At 53.1% G+C, this 8,972-nt stretch overlaps 1 long non-coding RNA gene across 1 annotated transcript; it reads left to right on the plus strand.

Annotated features, from left to right (window-relative positions):
- Window positions 1-1,024: 1,024 nt before the first annotated feature.
- On the plus strand, window positions 1,025-8,653 carry LOC145520375 (uncharacterized). Its single transcript, XR_014064438.1, has 2 exons — window positions 1,025-1,199; window positions 7,366-8,653. It is a non-coding gene; the product is annotated as an uncharacterized LOC145520375 (long non-coding RNA).
- Window positions 8,654-8,972: the final 319 nt, after the last annotated feature.

Raw genomic sequence — 8,972 nt, forward strand, 5'->3', positions numbered from 1 at the left:
ACTCCAACCCCAATCCTTTATCTCACTGAAAGCTAAACCCTAAAACCTAAGCCTAGGCAAACAATAGGCATGCATACATATATTCACAGGCATGCATCCACAGGAGAGACAGAGAGAGGGGGAAAAATTGATAGACTGAATTTAGAAAGGTTAAGAAACAGACCCGTCTAGAGAGAGACTGAACAAGGAGAGAGGAGATGAGAAGATCTCACGGAATTTGCATGAATCAATCTCAAGGTATGAACCAACGATAGGCCCTTTCACACTGCAAGGGGGGAAATGACCCAAGGTGATGAGAGTAAAAGAGAGAATGCTGGGACGCATTGAAGGGGAAGACTAGCCCTCCCCTAGAGACTGAGGTGGGACACTTGAGCCAGAATGTCAGTGGAACAGGAGGGTGACGAATGTTGTTGGATATAAGAGGGGTGAGGTCTGAATCTTACCTCCAGATCTCCCACTGGGCAGGGGGCGGTGGGATCTTGAACTAGTCAGGAAGGTGGGAGGACTGCCTTTTCCTAGGTCCCAGAGCCCATCCAGGCCTCGTTCTACCCTATTCGGTGGTATGTCAGCCCTGGATGGAATCCTTCTTTCGGAAATCTCAGTGCACAAGCTCCAAGTGATATCAGCCCCAGGTTGAAAGGCATGCAAGTGCTCGTAGGCCAACAGACCTAGGAAGCAGATGGGAGAATGCCCCCCACTCTGCAGATGGAGAGACTGGGGAATTCCTGAGGGGCATATGCTTGTCCAGGGCCACATCACGTATGAGAAGAAGGAGCCTGGTCTGAAAGCAGCGGGGTCCTCAGAGCTCAGGCCCTGGCTGCACCCGGGCCTCCCCAAGGATGTGGGGTGGGCTGTGTGGGTGTCACTGTCCTGCACATGGCTAAGGGGGTGGTCGAGCAGTCAGAAACAGAGAGATTCCCTTGGGGAGCTTTGTGTAAGGGAACTTGGCAATGAACCCCAGGAAATGATGTCACTTCCCGGCAACAGAACCCAACAGAACCCGGAACCCGGGTATCCAGGCCTCCAGAGCGAGGAGGAGCCCCTAGCCAGATCACTTGCTGTCAAGATGTTCTGCTGTTTGCCGCTGCCCAGAGGCCGGGGCCTCAGGAGAGCTCACAGGCAGTGTGTGGGAGTCTTGTCGACGCTGGCTCAGGGCCCCCCCGAGAGGCCTCTGGCACTTTGACTGAAGGGACAGAAAGGTAACACGGGGAGCCCCAGCCTGGGGCAGGACACCTCTCTCATCCCACCTGGAAACACTGTGTCCTTTCCCGGTGCGTGTGGTTGGGGGTTTCTTGGGGGCGTGTCTGCCTCAAGCAAGCCGAGGCGGATGTGGGGTCAGAAGCCTGTGGGCCGGTTGTGTCCACACCCCAGGGGAGAGCAGGCTGGGCGGGATGGGGAGAGTGCAGGCAGCACCGGCCGCCCAGGCTGACCTCACGCCCTCAGGTGCGTCTCAATTCTCCCGGGTAGGTATCTGAGCAGACACACGTCTCTCTTCGTTCTGGGAGCAGAAGTTCGAGCAGGCAGAAGCAGCAGCCATACTGGCCAGGCCCAGCTCGGTAAACTCCAAGCAGGGCTGGCTGACGGTCACTGGCATTGCAGAGTTTTCCACCAGATATGGCCCATGAGGGGGACACCCCATCCACCTCCACGAGGGAGGGGTCGGAGCACCACCACCCCTGCCTGTGAGGCCCAGTGCAGGCTCCAGGTGAGCGAGCCAACAGGGGGTTCAGCCCAACTGGGAATGAAGAGGAAGTGGGGAAGGCCTGCTGCCCACACACCACCCAAGACACAGCCAGCGGCCCAGTCTCAGGCTGCCACGGAGCTCAGCACACCCGGCTCCAACTCAGAGCACCGAGAACCCCTGCCTCTGAGGCAGCAGGCGGACCCGGAGCCCAGCATGGCAGAGCACAGAGGTGAGGAGGTGGTCGTGCATGTGAGTGTGTGGGGAAGGAGTGCTGAGCTACACCGGGAGCAGTCCCCCAAACCTGGTGCCTGGCCTGAAGCAAGGCTGGCCTCAGACCACCCATTGGTGGACTGCACTCAGGAAGACATCCTATTGTGACATCCTAAACTGAGAATTGTCTCAAAAGCTCAGGGTAGAATTCTGTCTCCAGAGAGGCAAAGGGCAAAGGTAGGACTGGGGCTAACCTCTTCTTCTCTCACAGCTCCAACACCAGCCCCCAAGGTCAACCAGGCTCCACTTCCAAGACCTGTCCCTACAGAGGTGGATTCTATATGTCCAGGACCCAAGGATCCACTGAGGGGAGATTGAGACCTGAGACATGCCTTCACAAAGACACCGGGCCAACTGGGTGTTGGCCAGCACACTGGGAAGATCAGAACTCTGTGCCTGTAGGACCCCCAGCCCCAGGCACCAATGCTCCAATCCCCGGGGGAGAACCTCCACCTCATCCTACATGTGCAGTTACGCCTGCCCCTGCTCGGACTTTGGCAGGACAACCCGAGTCAGGGGATAAGCTAACCCCTCTGCAGGGAGAGCCTGCCCCGGCTCCTGCCCAAGACGCCAGATGCCCACGGTGACTGACCCACCTCTGCAAGCAGAATGGGCCCCTGCTCTGGACAGAGACCCAGAGCCCTTTCCAAATTTCCATTTCTGGAAACACCGTGTCCAGGGGAGGGGTTGGCTTTGCAGCCTCCATCCCTCTCTGCCCCCCATGGATGCCATCAACTCGCTCTCAACCCAGTGAAGATTAAGTTCGCTTCCCCTGAGCTTCTTTTCATTCAGTTTCTCTGTATTTTCTTGATTTGTATTTTGTTCATCACCGATTGTGTATTTTTACCTTAAATTTTTAATCAATAAAATTGATGTTAGGTGGTACATTTCTGGAGCATTAGGGACCTTCACAATGCTGTGCAACCATCACCACTTTCTAGCTTGGGACCCTTTCATTCTCCACAACCAAGCTTCCCCCACCCCCTGCAAATCCTGTATTCACTTCAAGCACTGCCTCTTCCTCCCTTGCCCCTGACAGCCTTTAATTCTCTCATATCTCAGTGTCTTCCCATATTCTGGAGGTCTCCAGTTAATGCCTATCAAAGAAATCATAGAAAAGGTGGTTTCATTAGACCACCCACATATTTTAAGACTAGACTTGGGATTTCTTGTTTTTTATTTCCTTTAAGGCAGCCTTTGTGTATCAGAAAGGGCAGTGCAGGTGATTTCAAGATGTCACCTGCAAATGAGGCCCTTTTGGCAACTAATCTCCAGGTAGGCAGTACTGTTGTGTGACGTCTCAGCCCGAATAGAAATGCCGAGCTCTTCCGGAGGCACAAACAAACTCACCAAAAGAAGCCAGGAAAGATAACGGGCAAAACAGAGCAGGCCAACAACCAGAAACAATGGGGTTGTCTCCACCTCATGAGACAAGGCTAGAGAAAGACCCAACATCCTTGTGGTCCAAACACACTCTTGAAAATCAATGTGCAGTAAAGAAGAGAAGAAAGCTGTGAAGTTGCGAGGACAGGCAATGCACTTGGCCAGTGTAGCCTAGTCCTACAAGTCAGACCTGAGAGTTCTAGCCTAGGAGACCTGGCCTAGAAGTTGCCGGGAGAGGCAGTGCACGTAGCCTGACCGCTCAGATGAGGATACACACCAATGAAAACCCTTTGGAGACAGCAGTGACGGTCATCACCGTGGTCCGTATCTGGACTGGTGACAGCCTGCCCTGGGCAGCCCACGAGGGAACAGAGTCCCCAAGCATGCTCACTAAAGAGCTCTCTGTGCAGGGCCTGCAAGGGGCCTCAGGCGCATTTCTTTAGGAGCAGTGGCGGATTTCAGATGGCTTCTCACTTCACTTGCAGTGCAATGGTTCTTGTCCCTGTAAACGCCCACCCTGGGTGACCCAAAGGCAACCAACGTCGCAGAGGCTCCTGAGAGACTAACTCCTTTCAGCTGCGCACAGAGCTGGCTCCTCACTGGGATGCTTGTGGCCTGTGGCTCCCAGAAGGGAGAGCAGCACTCGCCCCACAGTGCGGTCAGTGCTGGGAGTGCACGCTGCCCCTCACTCCCCCTTTACCGTGTCCCTGCTGGCAGAACCGGGTGAATCTATTAAAGGGCAGAAATTCAAACTGAAATGCAACCAAACTTCCCACAAGGTCTCCAAAAGAGTTCAGGAGCGACGAATTGAAAACCAGTGGGGATGACATGAATGTGGATGGAAACTTGACACCTTACACCCACTTCGCTTCAAATTTTTCTGAGACGTATTTTCCGTGCCAAACATCTCACAAATCCAGAAGAAAATCGAGCAGAGGCTAGACGTGAGCTTTGAGTCTTCACACACAATACAGAAAGGCAATGCACAAAAAGGCAATACTGTGGACTGTGCAAAATCAAAGGTCTCTGCTCTGGTATAGACCTTAGGAAAAAAAGCAAAGTATACGTCACACACTGGCAGAGAAATACCTGCAAACACACAGCTGATACAGGATTTGTCTGCAAAGAGACAAAGAACACAAGCAAGGCTATTAAAACTAGGGAAAGGTGCGAAGGGACACCAGGCCAAGGAAGGTGCACGGAGAGTATATCGAACGATGCCCAGCACTGAGGGCCTGAGAAACACGATCTAGCTGCACTCCCTGAGGCCCGTGTGACCCTGACTAGGCCTGTTCTACCTGGTGGCTCAGAGAGATGGACAGGGAGGAAGGGAGGAAAATCGTTTGCATTTCCAATACTCACCACAAACTCTTAGAATGGGAAGGTAAGTATCAACCCCATTGACAGTGACATACACCGAAAGGAAATACCCAGGAGTCCATCTAACCCAGGAGGGAAGGACCTGGTCTCAGAAAAATGCAAGAGATGGATGAAAGAAGATGAAATCCACATGATCCGGCGGAAAATCAGCTGAGCTGAGCTCATGGATTGGAAGGGTTCCTGTTGGTAAAATGATGTCACATCCCCGAAGGCAATCCAGAGGGTCCGTGCTATTCCTCCCAAATCGCCAAGGGAAGTTCTCAGGGTACTAAACCAGAAAATTCTGTCATGGGTATGGAAACACAAAGGAGCCTATATGGTCTGTACAGTCTAAGGAAAGAAGGCCTGATATGGGCCTACCAGGCTGCCTGGTAGCCAACTAGACTGCAACGCTAGGATCACCTGGAGAGTATGGTGTTGGGTACACAAACACACACAGGTCCAGATCCATACGATAGAGTTGAGAGTCCAAGAAATAAACCCAAGCTTCTATGGTCAATTCATCTACTACAAAGGAAGGGAGAATATGCGAATGGGAACACAAAAGCCTCTTCAAGAAAGGGCCATGGCAAAACTGGGTGGCTGCATCTGAAGAATCACGTTGACTTTTGTTCTCATAGTACCTCAAAATCGGTGAAACACGTCAACCCACAGCCTGAAGTTATGAGTGAAAGTGACAGTCGCTCAGTCGTGTCTGACTCTGCAACCTCATAGACTATACAGGCCATTGGATTCTCCAGGCCAGAATACCGGAGTGGGTAGCCTTTCCCTTCTCCAGGAGATCTTCCCAACCCGGGAATCGAACCCGGGTCTCCTGCCTTGCAGGCGGATTCTTTACCGGATGAGCCCCAAGGGAAGTCTGAAACTCCTCGAAATAAGTGTGTGCCTTAGGCTGCTTAACATTTGGTGTGGGAAGCAAAAATGGGTCTCTTCAAGTAAGGGAAACAGGAAACCAAAGAACACCAGGGGCTTCCACCCAACTGAACAGCTTTGCAACAGAAACGCTAAGCATTCACAAATCAAAAAGGTAGCAAACTGAACATCAGGGACTATTTGCAAGTGGTGTCTCTGATGAGGGGTTCACATGAAAAACAGACTAAGAACTCACACCACTCAGTGAACCAGAAACAACAGCATCACCCCTATCACTTCCCCTCACAGAAACTCCAACCCCAATCCTTTATCTCACTGAAAGCTAAACCCTAAAACCTAAGCCTAGGCAAACAATAGGCATGCATACATATATTCACAGGCATGCATCCACAGGAGAGACAGAGAGAGGGGGAAAAATTGATAGACTGAATTTAGAAAGGTTAAGAAACAGACCCGTCTAGAGAGAGACTGAACAAGGAGAGAGGAGATGAGAAGATCTCACGGAATTTGCATGAATCAATCTCAAGGTATGAACCAACGACAGGCCCTTTCACACTGCAAGGGGGGAAATGACCCAAGGTGATGAGAGTAAAAGAGAGAATGCTGGGACGCATTGAAGGGGAAGACTAGCCCTCCCCTAGAGACTGAGGTGGGACACTTGAGCCAGAATGTCAGTGGAACAGGAGGGTGACGAATGTTGTTGGATATAAGAGGGGTGAGGTCTGAATCTTACCTCCAGATCTCCCACTGGGCAGGGGGCGGTGGGATCTTGAACTAGTCAGGAAGGTGGGAGGACTGCCTTTTCCTAGGTCCCAGAGCCCATCCAGGCCTCGTTCTACCCTATTCGGTGGTATGTCAGCCCTGGATGGAATCCTTCTTTCGGAAATCTCAGTGCACAAGCTCCAAGTGATATCAGCCCCAGGTTGAAAGGCATGCAAGTGCTCGTAGGCCAACAGACCTAGGAAGCAGATGGGAGAATGCCCCCCACTCTGCAGATGGAGAGACTGGGGAATTCCTGAGGGGCATATGCTTGTCCAGGGCCACATCACGTATGAGAAGAAGGAGCCTGGTCTGAAAGCAGCGGGGTCTTCAGAGCTCACCCGGGCCTCCCCAAGGATGTGGGGTGGGCTGTGTGGGTGTCACTGTCCTGCACATGGCTAAGGGGGTGGTCGAGCAGTCAGAAACAGAGAGATTCCCTTGGGGAGCTTTGTGTAAGGGAACTTGGCAATGAACCCCAGGAAATGATGTCACTTCCCGGCAACAGAACCCAACAGAACCCGGAACCCGGGTATCCAGGCCTCCAGAGCGAGGAGGAGCCCCTAGCCAGATCACTTGCTGTCAAGATGTTCTGCTGTTTGCCCCTGCCCAGAGGCCGGGGCCTCAGGAGAGCTCACATGCAGTGTGTGGGAGTCCAGTTTATGCTGGCTCAGGTCTCCCCCATGAGGCCTCTGGCACTTTGACTGAAGGGACAGAAAGGTAACACGGGGAGCCCCAGCCTGGGGCAGGACACCTCTCTCATCCCACCTGGAAACACTGTGTCCTTTCCCGGTGCGTGTGGATGGGGGTTTCTTGGGGGCGTGTCTGCCTCAAGCAAGCCGAGGCGGATGTGGGGTCAGAAGCCTGTGGGCCGGTTGTGTCCACACCCCAGGGGAGAGCAGGCTGGGCGGGATGGGGAGAGTGCAGGCAGCACCGGCCGCCCAGGGTCACCTCTCTCCCTCAGGTGGGTTTCCATCCTCCCGGGTAGGTATCTGAGCAGACACACCTCTCTCTTCCAGAAGTTCGTGCAGGCAGAAGCAGCAGCCATAGTGGTCAGGCCCAGCTTCGTATACTCCAAGCAGGGCTGGCTGATGGTCCTTGGCATTGCAGAGCTTCCCACCGGATATTGTTTATGAGGGGGACACCCCATCCACCTCCCCGAGAGAGGGGTTGGAGCACCGCCCCCCTGCCCATGAGGCCCAGTGCATGCTCCAGGTGAGTTTGCCCCAAGAGAGTTCAGCCCAGCTATGAATGAAGAGGAAGTGGGGAAAGCCTCCTGCCCAGTCACTACCCAGGACACTCCCAGCGGCCCAGTCTCAGGCTTCCACGGAGCTCAGCACACCCAGCTCCAACCCAGAGCCCCGAGAATCACTGCCTCTGAGGCAGCAGGAGGACCTGGACCCCAGCATGGGAGAGCACAGAGGTGAGGATGCTCCGGCCGGTGCATGTCAGTGTGTGGGGCGGATGTGCTGAACTACACAGGGAGTAGTCCCCCAGAGCTTGTGCTGGGCATGGAGCAAAGGCTAGCCTCACACCGTCTTGTAGACTGCAGTCAGAGAAGGCATCCTGTCCTGGGTATTCCTTGGGAATCTGTCGGATGTTTTCTGTCCCCAGATTCACACATCACAAGGCAGCCATGGGTAACCTTTTCTTCTCTCCCAGCTCTAGCACTGGCCTCCAATTGCAATCAGGCTCCACTTCCAAGTCCTGTCTTTACAGCAGTGGTTGCTACAGGTGCAGGACTCAGGGATCCACTGAGGGAGATGGAGACCTGAGACTTCCCTTCCCAAAGACACAAGGCCAGCTCAGTATTGGCCAGCATACTGGGCAGATCAGATCTCTGTGCCTGCAGGACCCCCAGCTCCAGGCACCCATGTCCCACACCTCAGCGAGAACCTTCAACTCCACCTTCACCTGCACCTGCTCGGGCTTTGGCAGGAGAACCCGAGTCAGGGGATGAGTTACCACCTCGGCAGGGAGAGCCTGCCCTGGCTCCTGTCCAACACCCAGACGCCCACGATGACTGACTCACCCCTGCAGGGAGAATGGGTCCCTGTTCTGGACAGAGACCCAGAGCCCTTTCTTGAAACACCATGACCAGGGGAGCAGTTGGCTCTGCAGCCTGCATCCCTGTCTGCTCCCCGTGGATGCCATCAACTAGCTCCCCACCCAGGGGAGACTGAGTTCCCTTCCCCTGTGCGTCTTTCTTTTAGTTTGTCTGTAACTTTCTTGTGTTATTTCTTTTATGGCTTTCTCTATTGTTTTCTGTTAAGTTTTGATTAATAAATTTTATCATAATTGTTGCAATTTGTGTACATCGAGTACCTTCAAAATGCTGTGTAATCATCACCGTTTTGTTGTTTCAGACCCTTTCAATCTTTCCGCCCCACCTCCCAACAAATCCTGTATTCATATCCCTGTTCATCCCTTCACCCGATCCTGAACACACTTTAATCCTTTTCTTTCTTTATTTCTTCCTATATTCTGGGTGTCCCCAGTCAGTGACTATAGCGAAATGATAGAAGATGTTTTTTTCTGACTCCCCACACATTGTAAGGCTACATTTGAGAATTTTTGTTATTTCATTTGAAGTAGCCTTTGGGTATCTGAAAGCACAGCGTAGGTA

This window comes from Giraffa tippelskirchi, chromosome 9 (assembly GCF_054371585.1).
Source record: "Giraffa tippelskirchi isolate mGirTip1 chromosome 9, T2T-mGirTip1v1.2.pri, whole genome shotgun sequence".
NCBI classification, from domain to species: Eukaryota; Metazoa; Chordata; class Mammalia; order Artiodactyla; family Giraffidae; genus Giraffa; species Giraffa tippelskirchi.